Here is a 20,126-nt window from a genome sequence, read left to right as displayed (position 1 = left end):
CAACGATTTGGAATGTGGTGGTGTCTCCTTCTCTGGAAGTTGTTAAGCCGTGGCTAGATGGCCATCTTTTGGGAGGGCTTGGATGATATCCTCCTGCTTAGTAGAATGGGGTTGGATTGGATGGACTCTGGGGGACCCTTTCCTTATGATCCACCCATCCATCCATTAATAAGAAGGACAGCAGAGTCACTTTTTCTGGAGGTTTCTAAACAGAATGGGGTCTTCTTACCTGCCAGAATAGGACTGCACTGGATGGCCTCTGGGGGACCCTTCCAAACCTTATAATTCATCCATCCATTGTTCCTAAGTGGAAGAGGCATCTGCCTGGAAGACCAGTGGAGTCCCCTTCTTTGAGGGTTTCTAAACAGTCTCCTTTTCCATTGCAGAGAAACCTGGCAGGTGCCCCAGCCCTCCTCCAAATACCGGCACCATCTGCCCTGTACATTGTTACGATGACTGGGGATGCACTGGGAGCCAGAAATGCTGCCACTATGGGTGCATCATTCAATGCATGAATCCTGTCTAAGGTGAGAAGGACAGCCATCACGCTCTCTGTGAGCCTGCACTGGGCCGCTTCTTGAGTATGCATCATCTGCACCGTTTGGGAATGCGCTTGCATCGCTGATCTCTAAATACCAATACCCATCATTGTCGCACCTCAGAATAGTTCACCTTTCTATAGACACCCAGTCACACACAGAAGGAAGTCTTTTGTAGTTTTATTGAGCAAAAGCAAATATAAATCAAAGCAGGCAGTTATAAAGTTTTCAAGATTGCAGTAAAAGAGTCAATAGGAATCCAATCGTTCATAAGCCATAAAAATCCATTAATCCATAAGCCATAACAATCCAATAGTTCATGAGCCAAAACAGTAGATGATAGATCCCAAAGAACAAAGGCCCAAAGGTTTCAAAGATCCAGGAACAGGAAACTTCTCTTAGGCATGAAGCAGGAACACCCACTCGGATGAAGCGAGAATTTGCTTTGACAAAAATCTATCTCAAAACACACACTTTTAAAAGCACCCCAAAAATGCATTTCTCTTTCCTGCGGAGGCCTCTCTCTTCCCCGCCAATCTTACACTCCTACGAGGCTGAACTCCCTTCCATAACAACCGGTCCGCCCTAGATAATGATGGCGCCCCTTCAAGGTCCTCGTTATCTTGCACCTGAACCGGGGCTGAAGACACCGGGGCTTGAGACATCTCTTGCTCATTAATTCCCATGGGAATGTCATCCTGGCTGTTACCTGTGGCCGGGTGGGTCAACAGTTCATTCTGCTCAAGCTGCATTTCTCGAGCCTCTAAATCACCCTGTATCATTCCCATTCCCATGCCATCATCCTGAAATTCATCCTGCATCCCATCATCTGGCTCTTGTATCTGAAACCCAGAATCCCCTTCTTCATCCTCACTCTGGCTATGCTGTGGCTGAGTCACAACAATCATCTCCTCTTATGAAAAGAAGCACAGAAGGAGGCCTTTTTGCATGATTATTCACTTGAAGTTGTCCAATCCACGTGAGCAAAAGCAGGCTCTGATTCACCTGGGTTCGGCCCTTGAATGTTAAGATTGTGCCTATGGCCTCCCTCCTTTTTTTGCTTGCATTAGATCAGCGTTTCTCAACCTGGGGGGTCGGGACCGCTGGGGGGGTCACGAGGAGGGTTTCAGAGGGGTCGCCCAAGACCACCAGAAAACACATATTTCTGATGGTCTTAGGAACCCAAATCCCTCCAGTATTTTCTGTTGGTCATGCGAGTTCTCCAGGGAGGCCCAATTCAATCGTTGGTGGGGTTCAAGGGGCATTTTGATTGTAGGTGAACTTTAAATCCCAGCAACTACAAGTCTATTTTTCCCAAACTCCAACAGGGTTCCTATTTGGGCATATTGAGTATTTGAGCCAAGTTTGGTCCAGATCCATCATTGTTTGGAATCCACAGTGCTCTCTGGATGTAGGTGAACTACAACTCCCAAACTCAAGGTCAATGCACATCAAACCCTTCCAGTATTTCCTGTTGGTCATGGGAGTTCTGTGTACCAAGTTTGGTTCAATTCCATAGTTGGTGGAGTTCAGAATGCTCTTTGATTGTAGGTGAACTATAAATCCCAGCAACTACAACTCCCAAATGACAAAATCAACCCCTCAACCCCACCAGTATTCAAATTTGGGCTTATTGGGTATTTGTGCGAAATTTGGTCCAGTGAATGAAAATACAGTAGAGTCTCACTTATCCAACATAAACGGGCTGGCAGAACGTTGGATAAGCGAATATGTTGGATAATAAGGAGAGATTAAGAAGAAGCCTATTAAACATCAATTTAGGTTATGATTTTACAAATTAAGCACCAAAACATCATGTTATACAACAAATTTGGCAGAAAAAGTAGTTCAATATGCAGTAATGCTACATAGTAATTACTGTATTTACGAATTTAGCACCAAAATATCACGATGTATTGAAAACATTGACTACAAAAATGCATTGGATAATCCAGAATGTTGGATAAGCGAATGTTGGATAAGTGAGACTCTACTGTACATCCTGCATATCAGATATTTACATTACAATTCCTAACAGTAGCAAAATTACAGTTATGAAGTAGCAACAAAAAGAATTTTGTAGTTGGGGGTCACCACAACATGAGGAACTGGATTAAGGGGTCACCGCATTAGGAAGGTTGAGAACTGCTGCATTAGATAGATAGCCTTTGCCAATTTTAATTTTTAAAAATCCTGATTGTTGTTTGTTTACCTGTGGCAAAGGCTAGCTCTGCACTGTGGAATTAATGCAGTTTGACCCCACTCCAACTTCCATGGTTCAATGATATGGAATCCTGGGGGTTGTAGCTTTACAAGGCCTTTAGCCTTCTCTGCCAAAAGGTGCATTTACACCACAGAATTAATGCAGTTCAACACTCCCTTAACTAGCATAGTTCAATGCTAATGAATCCTAGGAGTTGTAGTTTGGTGAGCCACCAGCACTCTTTGGCAGAAGATATTAAAGGCCTTGTAAAATTGCAACTTCCAAAGGTCCATATCATTGAGCCATGGCAGTTAAAGAGGTGTCAAACTGCATAGATGCAACCAGAGAGAGATTGAGTCAGATCTAATCTTTTGAATATCCTTAGGCTATCTTTCTATCTAGCAATTAACCTATATATTTGCATTAGCTGTTGCCTGCCTAGAAACGCAGGTAAGTGATTGCATCATGAATGATTACCTAGAACTCCAGCTACAACTATTTTGCATTGTCATTATTTAAATCAGTCTCCCAGAACTGTGACCCAAAGTGGTTATTTGATCAAGTTTAGATTGCTTTTCCCAAGTATCTGCTGCATTTATCCCGGTGCCAGTCCAGAGCAATGCTGGACAGAAGCTGATCTTCTTGGAAGGCATGCATGCAGTTTGATCCCACTTTCACTGCCATGGCTCCACGCTATGGACTTTGTGCAGTTGTAGTTTTGTGCTCTTTCTTTGGCAAAGAAAGCTAAGACCTTGCAAAACTACAACTTCAAGGATTTCATGGAGCTGTGGCAGTGGAAGAAGTATCATGTGCCATTCATTCTGTACTGTGGGTGCAAAATTAGCTGATGCTTTCTTTCTCTTTTTCAGCAGCAGAGATCCAAAACTATTGGATGATCCTGAACTGCTTCCAGGGCTCAGGAGGCCAAAGCCAAAGACCAATTTGGACCAAGGATCTCTTGGTCTGGATCTTCTTGTTTGATCCACTTTCTTGCCTGACTTACTCCCTTCCTTTTCTTCAATAAATACATACTGAATTTGTAACCCAATTATGTTTCAGTCTTGGTGGTTCTTTCTATCTTAATCTGAAGCCAACAGGTGTATCTCCACTGTAGAATGAATGCAGTTCTGCACCACTTAACTATCATGTCTCTATGCAATGGTATCCTGGGAGTTGTGGTTTCACAAGGTGTTTCACCTTCTCTACCAAAGAGGGCTGTTGCCTCCCCAAACTACAACTCCCAGGATTCCATAGCATTGAGTCCTGGTCATTAATCTGGTGTCACGCCCGGGCTGTTGCGCAGGCTGGAGAGCAGCCAGTTGCAACCAGCTGCAATGAATCACTCTGACCAGGAGGTCATGAGTTCGAGGCCCGCTCGGAGCCTATGTTTGTCTTGTCTTTGTTCTATGTTAAAGGCATTGAATGTTTGCCTATATGTGTAATGTGATCCGCCCTGAATCCCCTTCGGGGTGAGAAAAAAGGGCGGAATATAAATGCTGTAAATAAATAAATAAATAAATAAATAAATAAATAAACTGCATTAAATCTACAGTGTAGATGCACCTGTGAGCAAGAGCCAGCGCCAGCATCCATTCAAAGCAAGGAACTGGAGGAAGGAGATTCAAGGAAGACTAGTCTCCTCTTCTGCTTTGAGTAGCTGCTGTGAATTGTGGCTGAATTAACATCTTCTTTAGGAAATGGTCACATTCATAGAAACAAAAACTGATTAGGAGTATTAGGAAAAAGAGAGCATGCCTATATTGTCAGATAGACTTGGGCTGCTCTTCTGGAATGAGGCAAAAATGATCCTTTTGTCATACCTCACAACCTCTGAGGATGCCTGCCACAGATGTGGGTGAAACGTCAGGAGAGAATACTTCTGGAACATGGCCACACAGCCCGGAAAACATACAACACTATCCTTTTGTTATTAGAAACAGCACATTTCTTGCATGGAGTTGTGGTTTCTCCTATTGATTGATGGAGTCCTGTTGGAGAACATATGCATTCCCTGCATTCATTTCAACATTCCAGAAATGGAGATGCACCCATAGAAATGGGGCCAGGCATGCAGATGTGCATTTTGTGCATAGACGTTCTTGCTCACCCGGTTGCACCAAGTTGCAACTCATGAATGAGATGGAATTGTGTCACCGTCCTCTAACATTGCAAGGGGAACATTATTTGGCATCTCTCCTGGATGCAGGATCTTGGACTTCTCCACAGTGGCCATAAAGGGACCTGATACAATTTCACCCATAGAAATTGTGCAATGGGGAAAAGCCTGGTTTCTTGCTCTGGAAGGAGTTAAATCTCATGCCCCCCATCCCACCAGAAATGGAAAAGGACACAGCCTCCTCTGAAGGACCCATGGAATTCATAAGCCCCTCAAACAATCCTAAGGGTGGTTGTATGGCACATTTTTAAACTCCAAACGGGCACTGGAGATACTCCATAAGCATCTCAAACAACCAGGCATTTGTTAGTATGTTTCTGAACATCTAAGGGGCTATCAGCAATGCCCTAGCCACAAGCAAACTTTCAGTGACCAAAAGAGTAAAAGATCTGGAAACCATGAATCTCTATAAGAAGCAATTGGGAGAGCTGGGATGTTTAGCTTGAAGAAAAGAAGGGACATTGGAGGCATGTTTAAATATTTCAAAGGACATCTTACTGAGGAAGGGGCCAAGGTTTTTTTCCTGCTGTTCTGGAGACTAGTACACAAAGGAGCCATGGATTCAAGCTGCAGGAAAAGATATTCCACCTAAACCTTAGGCAGAACTTCCTGAAGTTTGACAGTAGAATATGTAAGACAGAAATAGCAAAGCATTTCTAATCATAGAAAATTTCTTTTTCTTTGGCATTCGCCTTCAGCTTTTTGTTAAATAATTAGGGGATTATTTCTATCTATTTTGGTAAGCATTTCTTATCATAGAAAATTTATTTTTCTTTGGCATTCTCCTTCAGCTAGTTCTTAAATAATTAGATGATTATTTCTATTTCTCCGGGCTGTGGTGCAGGCTGGAGAGCAAGCCAGCTGCAACCAGCTGCAATGAATCACTCTGACCAGGAGGTCATGAGTTCGAGGCCCGCTCGGAGCCTATGTTTGTCTTGTCTTTGTTCTATGTTAAAAGGCATTGAATGTTTGCCTATATGTGTAATGTGATCCGCCCTGAGTCCCCTTCAGGGTGAGAAGGGCAGAATATAAATGCTGTAAATAAATAAATAAATAAATTTATTTATTTTGGTTTCATTCCTTTTGTTTTTTACTATTGAACAGGGAGGCAATGAGAGAAATAATTATGCCACCATCTCTCATGTTAGATAGAAATGGCACAGCATTTCTAATCATAGAGAAAATACTCTTTGATGAACATGTGGTATATTGATAACACTTGGGTATGACTGAATGTCATGACACAATACCTAAGAGAGTGTGGTAACGGCTGTGTCATAACCATGTGAGAGTTGTTGCAAAGGGTTGCATCAGACAGTGTCCCTTACTGATGACCTATCAGCAAGTGGTTCTCAACCTGTCGGTCCCCAGGTGTTCTGGCCTACAACTCTCAGAAATCCCAGCCAGTTTACCAGCTGTCAGGATTTCTGGAAGTTGAGGACAAAACATCTGGGCACCCACAGGTTGAGAACCACTGCTATATAAGAAGGATGAAAGAATCCATCTTCCTCTCTCCTGTGTGACTCAGTGAGAGTATTTATTTCCATCATTTCTATGCCGCCCTTCTCACCCGAAGGGACTCAGGGCGGCTCACAATCTGGCAAATTCAATGCCGGTATATAGTACAAAAATAAAGCATAGCAATTAAAACAATCAATTTAGAATAATCCAATAAATACATTTAAAACAGTACAATAAAAATACTTAATCCATTTGTCCACATAAACCTTGCACGTAAACCTTAATCCGGGCTGAGTTAAAGCCATCATAATTCATTCATTAAACACTTGTTCGCAAAGCCAGGTCTTCACCTTTTTTCTAAAATTCAGAAGGGATGGAGCCTGCCGGATGTCACTGGGGAGGGAGTTCCACAGCCGAGGAGCCACCACCGAGAAGGCCCTGTCCCTCGTTCTCACCAGCCACACTTGTGAGGCAGGTGGGACCGAGAGCAGGGCCTCCCCAGACGATCTTAAGGTTCTCATGGGCTCATAAGAGGAGATACATTCAGATAGGTAAGTTGGAGTATCTGCCTGTGTTGTATGTGATTATCTGATGACTCTGATTATTTTCAAGAACAAGACTACAAGTGGATCTGTGTATCCTGTTTGTACATTTTTGTATATATTGCAACTATGAAGATTAAAGCCTCCAGATATTTTGGATGGAAACCTGAATATGTGAATATACTAAATAGTATGTAAATAAGGTCAGGGGCTCTCAGTTGGACTCTGCTGATAGATGGGTTGAAGTATGTTGTGAAAGGGCTTTGCTTGCTTCTGGGACACTTAGAATCATAGAATCATAGAATAGTAGAGTTGGAAGAGACCTCATGGGCCATCCAGTCCAACCCCCCGCCAAGAAGCAGGAAATCGCATTCAAAGCACCCCCGACAGATGGCCATCCAGCCTCTGCTTAAAAGCCTCCAAAGAAGGAGCCTCCACCACGGCCCTGGGGGAGAGAGTTCCACTGCTGAACAGCCCTTCTCACAGTGAGGAAGTTCTTCCTGATGTTCAGGTGGAATCTCCATTCCTGTAGTTTGAAGCCATTGTTCCGTGTCCTAGTCTGCAGGGCAGCAGAAAACAAGCTTGCTCCCTCCTCCCTAGGACTTCCCTTCACATATTTGTACATGGCTATCTTCTGCAGGCTAAACATGCCCAGTTCTTTAAGCCGCTCCTCATAGGGCTTGTTCTCCAGACCCTTGCTATCCAGCTTGCTGTAGTTCGGGAAGGTCGTGATTTGGAAACTATAAATCATGTTCCAGCATCAAGCAACGGATATGCTACTGCCCCAGCATCCATTGGAGTTTTCTTCTCTGGAGGTTTTGAAGCAGAACCTGGATGTCCATCAGTTGAGAGTGCTTGGATTGTCTGGAAACTACATGAGTCAGAAAGGAAAAGAGAGAACAGGAGGACACAAACTCCAGCTTCCAAATGTGTTGGTGTATTTATTACAGATGAGAAGGTGAAGGAGGTCTGGTGGTGGAGCAAAACCCAAATCAGAAGAGATCTAGCAGTGGAGTGAAACTATTCATATGGTGCCTTGACTGACTGCAAGATCCAGGGTCTGAACAAGCCTTGAGAAGGGAGAGGCCCAGCTCTTGTCCTGGTTTCTGGGCATCTCTCTTGGCCTACAATAGAAAGAATGTTAGTCAGGAGCCATTGGCAAAGGCACGTGACCCATCATGGGCAAAAGAAGGCACCTGCTTCAGCACCAAGGTTAACTCTGGAATGTCCAGATTGAAACCAGGTGTGGATTCACCTCACCACTGATATAAGCATCCCCAGTCACCAGTATACAAGGACATGCCATAGGGAGATGCTGCCATTTGTGCGCTTCTTTGTTGTTTATTATGTCAGAAATGGCAGGACGGGTGCATGATTTATCGTTTTCGCCTTTCTCAATTATGTTCTCCCTACACTGCGCTCTGGACTGATTGTCTGAGAGGCAAGCTATAAAAATCAACCCAAACATTGCAGAGTCCTTATCAGTTGACAGTAGAGTTTTACTGCACAGCCTGACCTTGTGCTGCTCGCCATTTTAAGAAAACTCCTTGAATCTAGTTTTCATTCAAAGCTCACATTCTCATCATGCCTGTCACATTGTCATGACAGCTTCTCTGCATGTCCCTCAAGTTCCACATCACCACCTACTTAACCCTTTAGTAGGTGTGTGACCACATGTCCATTAAAACTGTATTTTCCAACCAGTTTGCACAATGGGGTTGCAGTCAATGCAATCCTTGTTAAAGTGGGATTTGTGTATTGATAGTGTTTAAATGCAATTTGTGCCATGCTTGTGTTGCAACTGATTGCATCATCCAGAATGTACCATAGTGTGGGAAGAGTTAATTGCCAAGAAGCTATGATGACCTTGATGTGTGGCTGGAACTAGGGAGCATCCAGACACAAGTGTTTGTGCATAACGATTGCATCAGTTCAGTTCAGTTCAGTTCAGTTCTGTCTGCCTAGAGTTCGAGTCAAGTTCTGTTGGAGAACAGAACAGTCCTGTGTTCGTCTGTCGTCTGCAAGTCTGTTTGTGTTGATTACTGCTGCATACAGTAAAACTTTGTAAATAGTTTTACTAACGTCTCTGAGTGTCTCTTCATTCTGTGCTCCACTGCTTCCATCCATCTACTTCTGCGCTGCAAATACTCTAACAATCCTATCTAACATTACATTATATTCCTAACAGATTAGATATTGCCAATGCCTGAACAAGGCTGGAAATGGAGGGCACCATCCAATCTTCAGAGAGACACCCCCTCTTCAACCAGCTTGTGTGTGGTCGGGTATAATATCATCATTATCATCATCATCTTAACTTTACCCAATTTTGCTGGCAACTCTGGGAAACAGGAGAATGTAGGCAACAGGGGGTGACCATTATTCATTACATATCATGAGGCATTGCATTATTTCATGAGAAGTTATTTTCCTGCACAGACATCACAGGGGTCTTCCATACCCACCCAAAACTGTAAGCCTCTCGTATAACCCCAGAAAGCAGAAACTTTGGCCACCTGGAAGCACACTTCATGGGACTGTGTGCATTCTACTTCTTCTGAGTAGATGGCATCTGCTTCAGGGGTTTCTTCCAATTCAAGAACTCAGAGCAAACCCAAGGGCTTTGCAAGAGAGATCTCCAATGGTGCAAACCGGTCTCACCTCAGATGGGCGTGAGGCATGCCCTGCTGAAGCCGTAGTTGCAGCACCACATGTTCTCCAGGCAGTCCTCATTCCCGATGCACTGGACATCACAAGTGGGCTCTAAATCAGGGGGAGGCGTGGGGCAGCGCCTTACTTGCTCTGCAACAGAAAACATTTCAGACTAAAGACTTTAGTACTGAGGGCTGGGCGACAGCAAGGAAAAAGAGTTCTTCCAGAGCATGCCCATCCAACTAGGGGTCTGAAAACCACAACCTGTGGGTCACATCTGGACCCAAACCTCACTTTTGCATTCCCCAATGCTCCCCAGTTGAGTTTCAAAAAATCCCAAGTATCCCCCACAATCTATAAAAGTTTAATACAAATTGGATGGTTGTTCCAATGGAAATGATATCAGGGGTGTTCAAATTGCCTATGAAGTTGACAGCTTAGCTTCACCCCAGCTCTCTGAAACATGCAGAAAAATATAATAAGAAATAATGTAATATCACCCCCAGGGCAGTAGCATATACTCGTCAGAGTGAAAATTCCCCTCCACAGTATACAGTTTCTGGCCCTTGATCCATATTGCTAAATATATGAAACAGCAACGTAGGTAAGATATTCTCCTAATGTCCCAATGCAGCGGGGACATTCCTAATTAATCTATATATATAAATGAGTGCTGGCATCACGGCGACCAACAAAACAACAAAACTACAGGCCCCCCAACCTCAAAATTTGACAACACAGCCCATCATCCACGCCTCTAGGTTGATACAACAAAAAGAAAAGACAAATGCCAGAGCCTGATCCCAGAAGGGCAGTTGGTTCTCGCAGAAGCAGAGGAAGCAGGAGGACATTTTTGCTCCCTGGCTTCAGGTAGGATTTGGCTAAGATTTGGCTAAGATTTTAAACTGAGTTTGGGCTTGGCTCCTGTGGTCAAAGTCTAACTGTTGTGTGACTGTTGTGTTGAAAGAGAGCCAGGTACTTAAGTTGATTGACAGCAGGCATTGTCCCCTGTTAATTGAGTTTCTGGGAAAGCTTTATTTGCCAGTGTGAGTTTCTGCCAGAGCCTGATCCCAGAAGGGCAGTTGGTTCTCGCAGAAGCAGAGGAAGCAGGAGGACATTTTTGCTCCCTGGCTTCAGGTAGGATTTGGCTAAGATTTGGCTAAGATTTTAAACTGAGTTTGGGCTTGGCTCCTGTGGTCAAAGTCTAACTGTTGTGTGACTGTTGTGTTGAAAGAGAGCCAGGTACTTAAGTTGATTGACAGCAGGCATTGTCCCCTGTTAATTGAGTTTCTGGGAAAGCTTTATTTGCCAGTGTGAGTTTCTGCCAGAGCCTGATCCCAGAAGGGCAGTTGGTTCTCGCAGAAGCAGAGGAAGCAGGAGGACATTTTTGCTCCCTGGCTTCAGGTAGGATTTGGCTAAGATTTGGCTAAGATTTTAAACTGAGTTTGGGCTTGGCTCCTGTGGTCAAAGTCTAACTGTTGTGTGACTGTTGTGTTGAAAGAGAGCCAGGTACTTAAGTTGATTGACAGCAGGCATTGTCCCCTGTTAATTGAGTTTCTGGGAAAGCTTTATTTGCCAGTGTGAGTTTCTGCCAGAGCCTGATCCCAGAAGGGCAGTTGGTTCTCGCAGAAGCAGAGGAAGCAGGAGGACATTTTTGCTCCCTGGCTTCAGGTAGGATTTGGCTAAGATTTGGCTAAGATTTTAAACTGAGTTTGGGCTTGGCTCCTGTGGTCAAAGTCTGACTGTTGTGTGACTGTTGTGTTGAAAGAGAGCCAGGTACTTAAGTTGATTGACAGCAGGCATTGTCCCCTGTTAATTGAGTTTCTGGGAAAGCTTTATTTGCCAGTGTGAGTTTCTGTCAGAGCCTGATCCCAGAAGGGCAGTTGGTTCTCGCAGAAGCAGAGGAAGCAGGAGGACATTTTTGCTCCCTGGCTTCAGGTAGGATTTGGCTAAGATTTGGCTAAGATTTTAAACTGAGTTTGGGCTTGGCTCCTGTGGTCAAAGTCTAACTGTTGTGTGACTGTTGTGTTGAAAGAGAGCCAGGTACTTAAGTTGATTGACAGCAGGCATTGTCCCCTGTTAATTGAGTTTCTGGGAAAGCTTTATTTGCCAGTGTGAGTTTCTGCCAGAGCCTGATCCCAGAAGGGCAGTTGGTTCTCGCAGAAGCAGAGGAAGCAGGAGGACATTTTTGCTCCCTGGCTTCAGGTAGGATTTGGCTAAGATTTGGCTAAGATTTTAAACTGAGTTTGGGCTTGGCTCCTGTGGTCAAAGTCTAACTGTTGTGTGACTGTTGTGTTGAAAGAGAGCCAGGTACTTAAGTTGATTGACAGCAGGCATTGTCCCCTGTTAATTGAGTTTCTGGGAAAGCTTTATTTGCCAGTGTGAGTTTCTGCCAGAGCCTGATCCCAGAAGGGCAGTTGGTTCTCGCAGAAGCAGAGGAAGCAGGAGGACATTTTTGCTCCCTGGCTTCAGGTAGGATTTGGCTAAGATTTGGCTAAGATTTTAAACTGAGTTTGGGCTTGGCTCCTGTGGTCAAAGTCTAACTGTTGTGTGACTGTTGTGTTGAAAGAGAGCCAGGTACTTAAGTTGATTGACAGCAGGCATTGTCCCCTGTTAATTGAGTTTCTGGGAAAGCTTTATTTGCCAGTGTGAGTTTCTGCCAGAGCCTGATCCCAGAAGGGCAGTTGGTTCTCGCAGAAGCAGAGGAAGCAGGAGGACATTTTTGCTCCCTGGCTTCAGGTAGGATTTGGCTAAGATTTGGCTAAGATTTTAAACTGAGTTTGGGCTTGGCTCCTGTGGTCAAAGTCTAACTGTTGTGTGACTGTTGTGTTGAAAGAGAGCCAGGTACTTAAGTTGATTGACAGCAGGCATTGTCCCCTGTTAATTGAGTTTCTGGGAGCCAAGAGTACAAAGTCCAACAAATTCCTCACTTGCCTTGCAGATAATTTTATGGTCCAGAAGGTAGAAGAGGCAACAAGGGGATCAGCAACTCTTGATCTAATCTTAACAAATGTGGAAGACCTGATCAATACAGTTGAAGTGGTTGGATCCTTAGGGGCAAGTGACCATGTGCTCCTGCAGTTTGCAATACAAAGGAATGCTGAAACTAAGACAAGTCAAACACGCATTCTGGACTTTAAGAGAGCTGACTTCCAAAAAATGAAGGAATTACTGAGCGGCATTCCATGGACGCCGATATTAAAAAACAAGGGAGTTAAGGATGGATGGGAGTTTTTCAAAAGTGAAATACTCAAGGCGCAAATGCAAACAGTGCCAACAAAGAAGAAAAATAAGACAAGTGCAAAGAAGCCAGAATGGATGTCCAAAGAACTTCTAACTGAGCTAAAGCTCAAAAGTGACATGCACAAGAAGTGGAAAGGGGGAGAAATCACCAAAGAAGAATTCAAACGTATAGCCAACTCCTGTAGGGAAAAGGTTCGCAAGGCTAAAGCGCAAAATGAGCTCAGGCTTGCCAGGGACATAAAAAACAACAAAAAAGGTTTTTTTGCTTATGTTGGTAGAAAAAGGAAGAAAAAGGAGGCGATAGGGCCACTGCAAGGAGTAGATGGGGTGATGGTGACAGGGGATAGGGAAAAGGCAGAACTGCTTAATGCCTTCTTTGCCTCGGTCTTCTCACAAAAAGAAAGCCATCTTCAACCTCAGCAACATGGAATGGACGAAGGATTGGGGGAAATCCAACCCCAAATAGGGAAACAAGTTGTCCAGGAACACCTGGCCACTCTAAACGAATTCAAGTCCCCAGGGCCAGATCAGCTACATCCAAGAGTATTGAAGGAACTAGCGGAAGTTATTTCAGAACCACTGGCAATCATCTTCGAGAGTTCTTGGAGAACAGGAGAAGTCCCAGCAGATTGGAGGAGGGCGAATGTGGTCCCTATCTTCAAGAAGGGAAAAAAGAACGACCCAAACAATTACCGTCCGGTCAGCCTCACATCAATACCAGGCAAGATTCTGGAAAAGATCATTAAGGAAGTGGTCTGCAAACACTTAGAAACAAATGCGGTCATTGCTAATAGTCAACACGGATTTACCAAAAACAAGTCATGCCAGACTAATCTGATCTCTTTTTTCGATAGAGTTACGAGTTGGGTCGATACAGGGAATGCCGTGGATGTAGCATATCTAGATTTCAGTAAGGCCTTCGACAAAGTCCCCCACGACCTTCTGGCAAACAAACTAGTAAAATGTGGGCTAGACAAAACTACGGTTAGGTGGATCTGTAATTGGCTAAGCGAACGAACCCAAAGGGTGCTCACCAATGCGTCGTCTTCATCATGGAAAGAAGTGACAAGTGGAGTGCCGCAGGGCTCCGTCCTGGGCCCGGTTCTGTTCAACATCTTTATTAACGACTTAGACGAAGGGTTAGAAGGCACGATCATCAAGTTTGCAGATGACACCAAACTCGGAGGGATAGCTAACACTCCAGAAGACAGGAGCAGAATTCAAAACGATCTTGACAGACTAGAGAGATGGGCCGAAACTAACAAAATGAAGTTCAACAGGGACAAATGCAAGATACTTCACTTCGGCAGAAAAAATGGAAATCAAAGATACAGAATGGGGGACGATGCCTGGCTTGACAGCAGTGTGTGCGAAAAAGATCTTGGAGTCCTCGTGGACAACAAGTTAAACATGAGCCTACAATGTGATGCGGCAGCTAAAAAAGCCAATGGGATTCTGGCCTGCATCAATAGGGGAATAACGTCTAGATCCAGGGAAGTCATGCTAACCCTCTATTCTGCCTTGGTCAGACCACACCTGGAATACTGTGTCCAGTTTTGGGCACCGCAGATGAAGGGAGATGCTGACAAGCTGGAAAGCGTCCAGAGGAGGGCAACTAAAATGATTAAGGGTCTGGAGAACAAGCCCTATGAGGAGAGGCTTAAAGAGCTGGGCATGTTTAGCCTGCAGAAGAGAAGGCTGAGAGGAGACATGATAGCCATGTACAAATATGTGAGGGGAAGTCATAGGGAGGAGGGAGCAAGCTTATTTTCTGCTGCCCTGCAGACTAGGACACGGAACAATGGCTTCAAACTACAGGAAAGGAGATTCCACCTGAACATCAGGAAGAACTTCCTCACTGTGAGGGCTGTTCGGCAGTGGAACTCTCTCCCCCGGGCCGTGGTGGAGGCTCCTTCTTTGGAGGCTTTTAAGCAGAGGCTGGATGGCCATCTGTCGGGGGTGCTTTGAATGCGATTTCCTGCTTCTTAGCGGGGGGTTGGACTAGATGGCCTTTGAGGTCTCTTCCAACTCTACTATTCTATGATTCTATGATTCTATGATTCAAATAAAGTCCTAATTAGAGGGAAAGAAATAATTGTTTGTTTTAATCTCTGCCCACTTGGTCTCCTAGCAACCAACTCAGCCGAGGGGACAGGCAGACTTAGGCCTCTCTTAGGCCTCTTCTACAGATTATCTAATTTGTTTTTATCCAATTGCTGCCGCTCCATGAAGTCATCCCACATGACTTTGGAGGAGTCTACGGACAACGCCGGCTCTTCGGCTTAGAAATGGAGATGAGCATCAACCCCCAGACTCAGACACGACTGCCCTTAATGTCAGGGAAAACCTTTACCCTTTACATTAACTACCACCAATTCCTCAATACTTTACGTCCCATACCAGCATACTTCGCCACAGCAACGCGTGGCCGGGCACAGCTAGTACTCAATAAATGGTCCTCTTGATGCTGCTTAGCACTGCATTGGCTTTTTAAATGGCTGCATCACACTGTTGGCTCTTGTTCAGTTTGTAGTCTATTAAGGCTCCTAGATCCTTTTCACACTACAATATTTACTGTTTTCAAGCCAGGCGTCACCCGTCTTCCATCTGTGCATTTCAATTCCTGCAAACTGTGTTCAAAATCAAAAGCTGTTTGCACTCTATTAACTCAGTTGGAGGAATGTTGCAAATGTGGAACATTTCCCTTCCAAGTTGGCTACTTTCCTACCTTCCCAAGACCTTACTAAACTCGGTGCATAAATTCCAAGGTTCTCTGCTTAAAACAATATCCCCTGCCTGCTTTTCTTCATTAATTCCTTTGCATCCTTGCAGCCAGTCAGATGTTGGTCAACCTGCCCCAGTTTTCATCTCTCAATCTGGCTTCCACTTCAACATGGGTGCATCTACATTGTAGAATGAATACAGTTTTACACCACTCAGTGCCCAGAAATCCTGAGAGTTGTAGTTTGACATGGTGTTTAGTCTTCTGTGCCAAAGAGAGCTGGTGCCTCACCAAGCTACAACTCCCAGGATTCCATAGCATTGAGCCATAGGAACCAAAGTGGGGTAAAACTGCATTCAATCTACAGTGTAGATGCAGCCAAGGGGGAGAATGGATCACTTACCAGGTGGATCATCAACAGAAATGGCATGAAGTTCAACCCAAAGGGTCAGGAGCCCTACAAAGAACAGACGGGTCCTTAGCAGCTGCATTGTGAGGCTCTTCTGGACTTGCTCCTTGTCCCAGCTCTCTCTCGTTTATGTATTGGAAGAACAGGTTTCGCAAGAGAAAAACTCTCAAGAAAGGAGGAAATCACGTCATAGAGATGGGGACCCAAAGCTTGAAATTCCTGTCCCAGTAATCATGGCATTTGCAAATGAAGACTAAATGCCACAGGGCTGCTGGTCACATTTCCCATTCCTGGAGCCACTGGGCAAAGCTTCTTTCTAAGAAAAAAGGGGAAAATATGTGGCACCTACATTGTTGGATGAATGCAGTTTGACCTCACCCCCATGGGCTCTATGAACTGGCCAGAAGAATGAGAAGGAGGTCAAATAAATGAAACCTTCTCAGCAACCTTCAAGGCTTTCTTGCTCCAATTTTCTTTTTATTATCATTTATTTATTATTTATTTATTTACAGTATTTATATTCCGCCCTTCTCACCCCGAAGGGGACTCAGGGCGGATCACATTATACACACATAGGGCAAACATTCAATGCCCATATACACATAGAACAGAGACAGAGACAGACACAGAGGCAATTTAACCTTCTCCTAGGGGATGTCCGATTCTGGCCACAAGGGGGAGCAGCTGCTTCATCATCCACTCTGACGGCACTTCCTCATTCCAATTTCCTAAATTAGTTAAATTTGCCTCCCCACTTTATAAGTGGTACCTTATTTCCTACTTGATAGATGCAACTATCTTTCGGGTGGCTAGGTCAGCAACTAGCAGGGGCTATTTTTTATTTTTTAATTGACGGGTGCTCACCCCACCATGGGCTGGCCTTGAACTCATGACCTCATGGTCAGAGTGATTTATTGCAGCAGGCTGCTCACCACAGCCACAGCCCGGCCCCATGCTTCTATTATGGTCAGACATAACTATGGTTTCCAACCTTTGGTCCTCCTGGTGTTTGGCTGTCCAACTCCCAGAAGGTCCAATCAGCTTGGCCAAGTGTCAGGCGTGCTGGGAGCTGAAGTCCAAAACACCTAAAGGACCAAAGTTTGGGAACCTCTATTCTTAAAGAAAGGAAAAAACTTGAGCAAACCAGCCAATTACTCTTCCAATGAACAATGGGAAGAATTAGGGTTCATCCGCACTGCAGAATTAATACAGTTAGACCCCATTTTTACTGCCATGGCTCAAGGCAATGAAATCCTGGGAGCTATATTTTGACAAGGCACCAGCACGTTTTGACAGAGAAGGCTAAAAGCTATATAAGGGTTTCAAACTGCATTCATTCTGCAGCACTGATACACCCATTAGTGTCTCTAGGAATTTTTAAGAGATCTTAGATGCCTAAAAAGACCATCCTGACTCAAGCATGGATAGAAAGGTCAACCACCTATTGCTCCAGAACTTCTGGGGTGGATTGTTACAATGCCTTATCACTGGGAAGTGGATCCAGGAAGCGTTTCCACCACTTCCTGGATCCACTTGCTTTCCAAATCCCTCAGTTAGACCAGTTTTGTGGTGGAGGGAAAGATTATGTGGCAGGATAGGTGTGTGATTTATAGTTTTCCAATCACACCCTCCATGGAACTACTGCACACTGGACAAACATGTGCCACAAAGGCAAGCAAAAAACATAGCAAAGTTCATTCACAGCAAATAACAGTTTTGCTTAGTTCATTAGTTCTTATCAGCAGAGAACAACTACAACATCTGACCTTCTTCAGCACACTGTTTCGTAAACTCACAGATTCAGTTTTCATCCAAAATATCAAGAGGCTTTAATTTTGACATGCTGCACTATTTACAACTGTACACAGATCAGGATACATCGCTCCACAATCAGATTTATACTGACAAACAATCAGCATATACAGAGATATGCTCACAAAAAGCCCTACCAGCAGGTTGTTCCATAGACTTGGGGTGGCCGATGAAAAGGGTGACGGTCACCAGTCGGGCTCTGGCAGGATGACGTGACCACCCCCCAAAATACCTCAGTGTGTGGGGTGGATTGTACGGGAGAAGGCGATACTGTTGGGAACTTGGACCGAAACAATTTAAAGGTCGAAACCAACACTTTGTACTTTGCCTGGACACTACTTTGCCTGGGCCAGGCTGTGGCGCAGGCTGGTTAGCAGCCAGCTGCAACAAATCACTCTGACCAAGAGGTCATGAGTTCGAGGCCAGCTCGGAGCCTGCGTTTGTCTCTGTCTCTGTTCTATGTTAAGGCATTGAATGTTTGCCTAATATGTGCAATGTGATCTGCCCTGAGTCCCCTTCGGGGTGAGAAGGGCGGAATATAAATGCTGTAAATAAATAAATAAATAAATAATTGGCAGCCAGTGGCGTGACTTTAGGATAGATGTAATATGCTCACTCCTAGATGTTCCCATAAGCAATCTGGCTGCAGTATTTTGAACCAACTCGAATTTCTTAACTTGGTATAAAGGTAACCCAATGTAATGTGCATTGCAGAAGTCCAACTGTGAGGTGACCAGCGCATGCACTACCATCTTCAAGTCCTTCAAGTCCAGGAAGGAGTGCAGCTGGCGGATCTGCCAAAGCTGGTAGTAAGCACTCCTGACCATTGTTGCATCTCCCTGGCTGACATTTGGAGAGACGGATCCAGGAGCCTGTCTGCGAACACAAAGACATTGCGAACACAGTCTTTCAGGGGAAGTGGGACCCCACCCAGGACTAGTTGACACACCTCCACCCCCAGATGAGGACCCTTGATGGTAAGCACCTCTGTCTTGTCTGGATTCAGTTTCAAAGTGTTTTTCTTCATCCAGCCTGTTACCTCCTCCAGGCATTCATTCAGAGGAGACACACTATCCTTAGTTGAAGCTGTATTGAAGGCATGGATATATATATATATATATATATATATATATATATATATATATATATATTTTAATATACTGATAACACCCTGCCCCATGCTATAGATGATCTCTGTTTGACCAGTTTCTTCCTCTGAAATAGAGCTGAAAGCCCCTGGGATGCCTTGGTGGTCTCCCATGCAAGTATCTCCCTCGGCTGACTTGCTTAGATTCCAAGAACAGATGGAATCCAGTGCCTTCTACTTGAGTAACGCCTTGCCCTTCATAAAGAGGCTTCTTCAGATTTGTGAGGGAAAACAGATGCTATTATAGGCAGATGTCCTTTACCACTTGAAGGAGTAGATGATCTCCAGCTTGAGCCCAGACAAGCAACTTCTACCATATAGGACCTACCTCTCCAGATGTTCTATTAATTCCACCGATTGATCTGAAACAGCCACTATTCTAACTGGCATTTCTTACCATGATCTTTCCTCTAAGTCTTTTCAAAGACTGATGTGATGTTGTTGCAATATGTTATATACCGTTACTAGCTGTGCCCGGCCACGCGTTGCTGTGGCGTTGTCTGGTGGTGTTGGTGAGAAATTGTTGAGGTAGTGGTGGTATTGAATGTCTGTTGTATGGTTGTCTTTATGTTTAGTATGCACACTGAAGTGGATTATATGGCAGTGTGGAGTCAAGATAATCCAGTTCAAAGCAGATAATATAAGATTCTAAATGGGTAATATAGCTGTATGGAAGGGCCTTGAGTCTACACTGCCATATAATCCAGTTAAAATCTGATAATCTGTGGAAGAGGCCTAAGTGAGGCCTAACTGTGCCTGTCCCCTGGACTGAGTAGGTTGCTAGGAGACCAAGTGGGCGGAGCTTAGCCTTCAAACTGGCAGCAATTGGATAAAAACTATTATTCCTCTCCCTGTAATTAGGACTTTATTTTTCTTTTCTTTTTGTTGTATCAACCTAGAGTCGTGAATGATGGGTTGTGTTGTCAAATTTCGAAGTTGGGGGGCCTGTAGTTTTGTTGTTTTGTCCGCTGCCCTGATGCCATCACTCTTTTATATATATAGATTGGAAGAACAAGGACTCTACATTTGCATTAGGCAATGACTCCTAGGCAAAGGATGCTATCTGGACCAAATGATTAGTTGCTTGTAAATTTATTCAGGAGAGAAAGAGCTCCAGTTCTTGAAGCAACTGTTCAGATCCCTTTCCTGAAGATGGCAAGGTAGGTGTGTTCAAAACCATTTTTAACTGACCCTGCATTGAAGTCTGAGCAAACATCTTG

At 44.3% G+C, this 20,126-nt stretch overlaps 1 protein-coding gene across 1 annotated transcript in view; it reads left to right on the top strand.

Annotated features, from left to right (window-relative positions):
- The window catches only part of LOC103280508 (papilin), a 74,814-nt gene that overhangs the window by 34,307 nt on the left and 20,381 nt on the right, over positions 1-20,126 (top strand). The gene's annotated exons all lie outside the window — the stretch shown is intronic.

This window comes from Anolis carolinensis, chromosome 4 (genome assembly GCF_035594765.1).
Source record: "Anolis carolinensis isolate JA03-04 chromosome 4, rAnoCar3.1.pri, whole genome shotgun sequence".
Taxonomy (NCBI): Eukaryota; Metazoa; Chordata; class Lepidosauria; order Squamata; family Dactyloidae; genus Anolis; species Anolis carolinensis.
The sequence above is the reverse complement of the archived record's forward strand: the minus strand, read 5'-3'. Positions and strand labels throughout refer to the sequence as shown.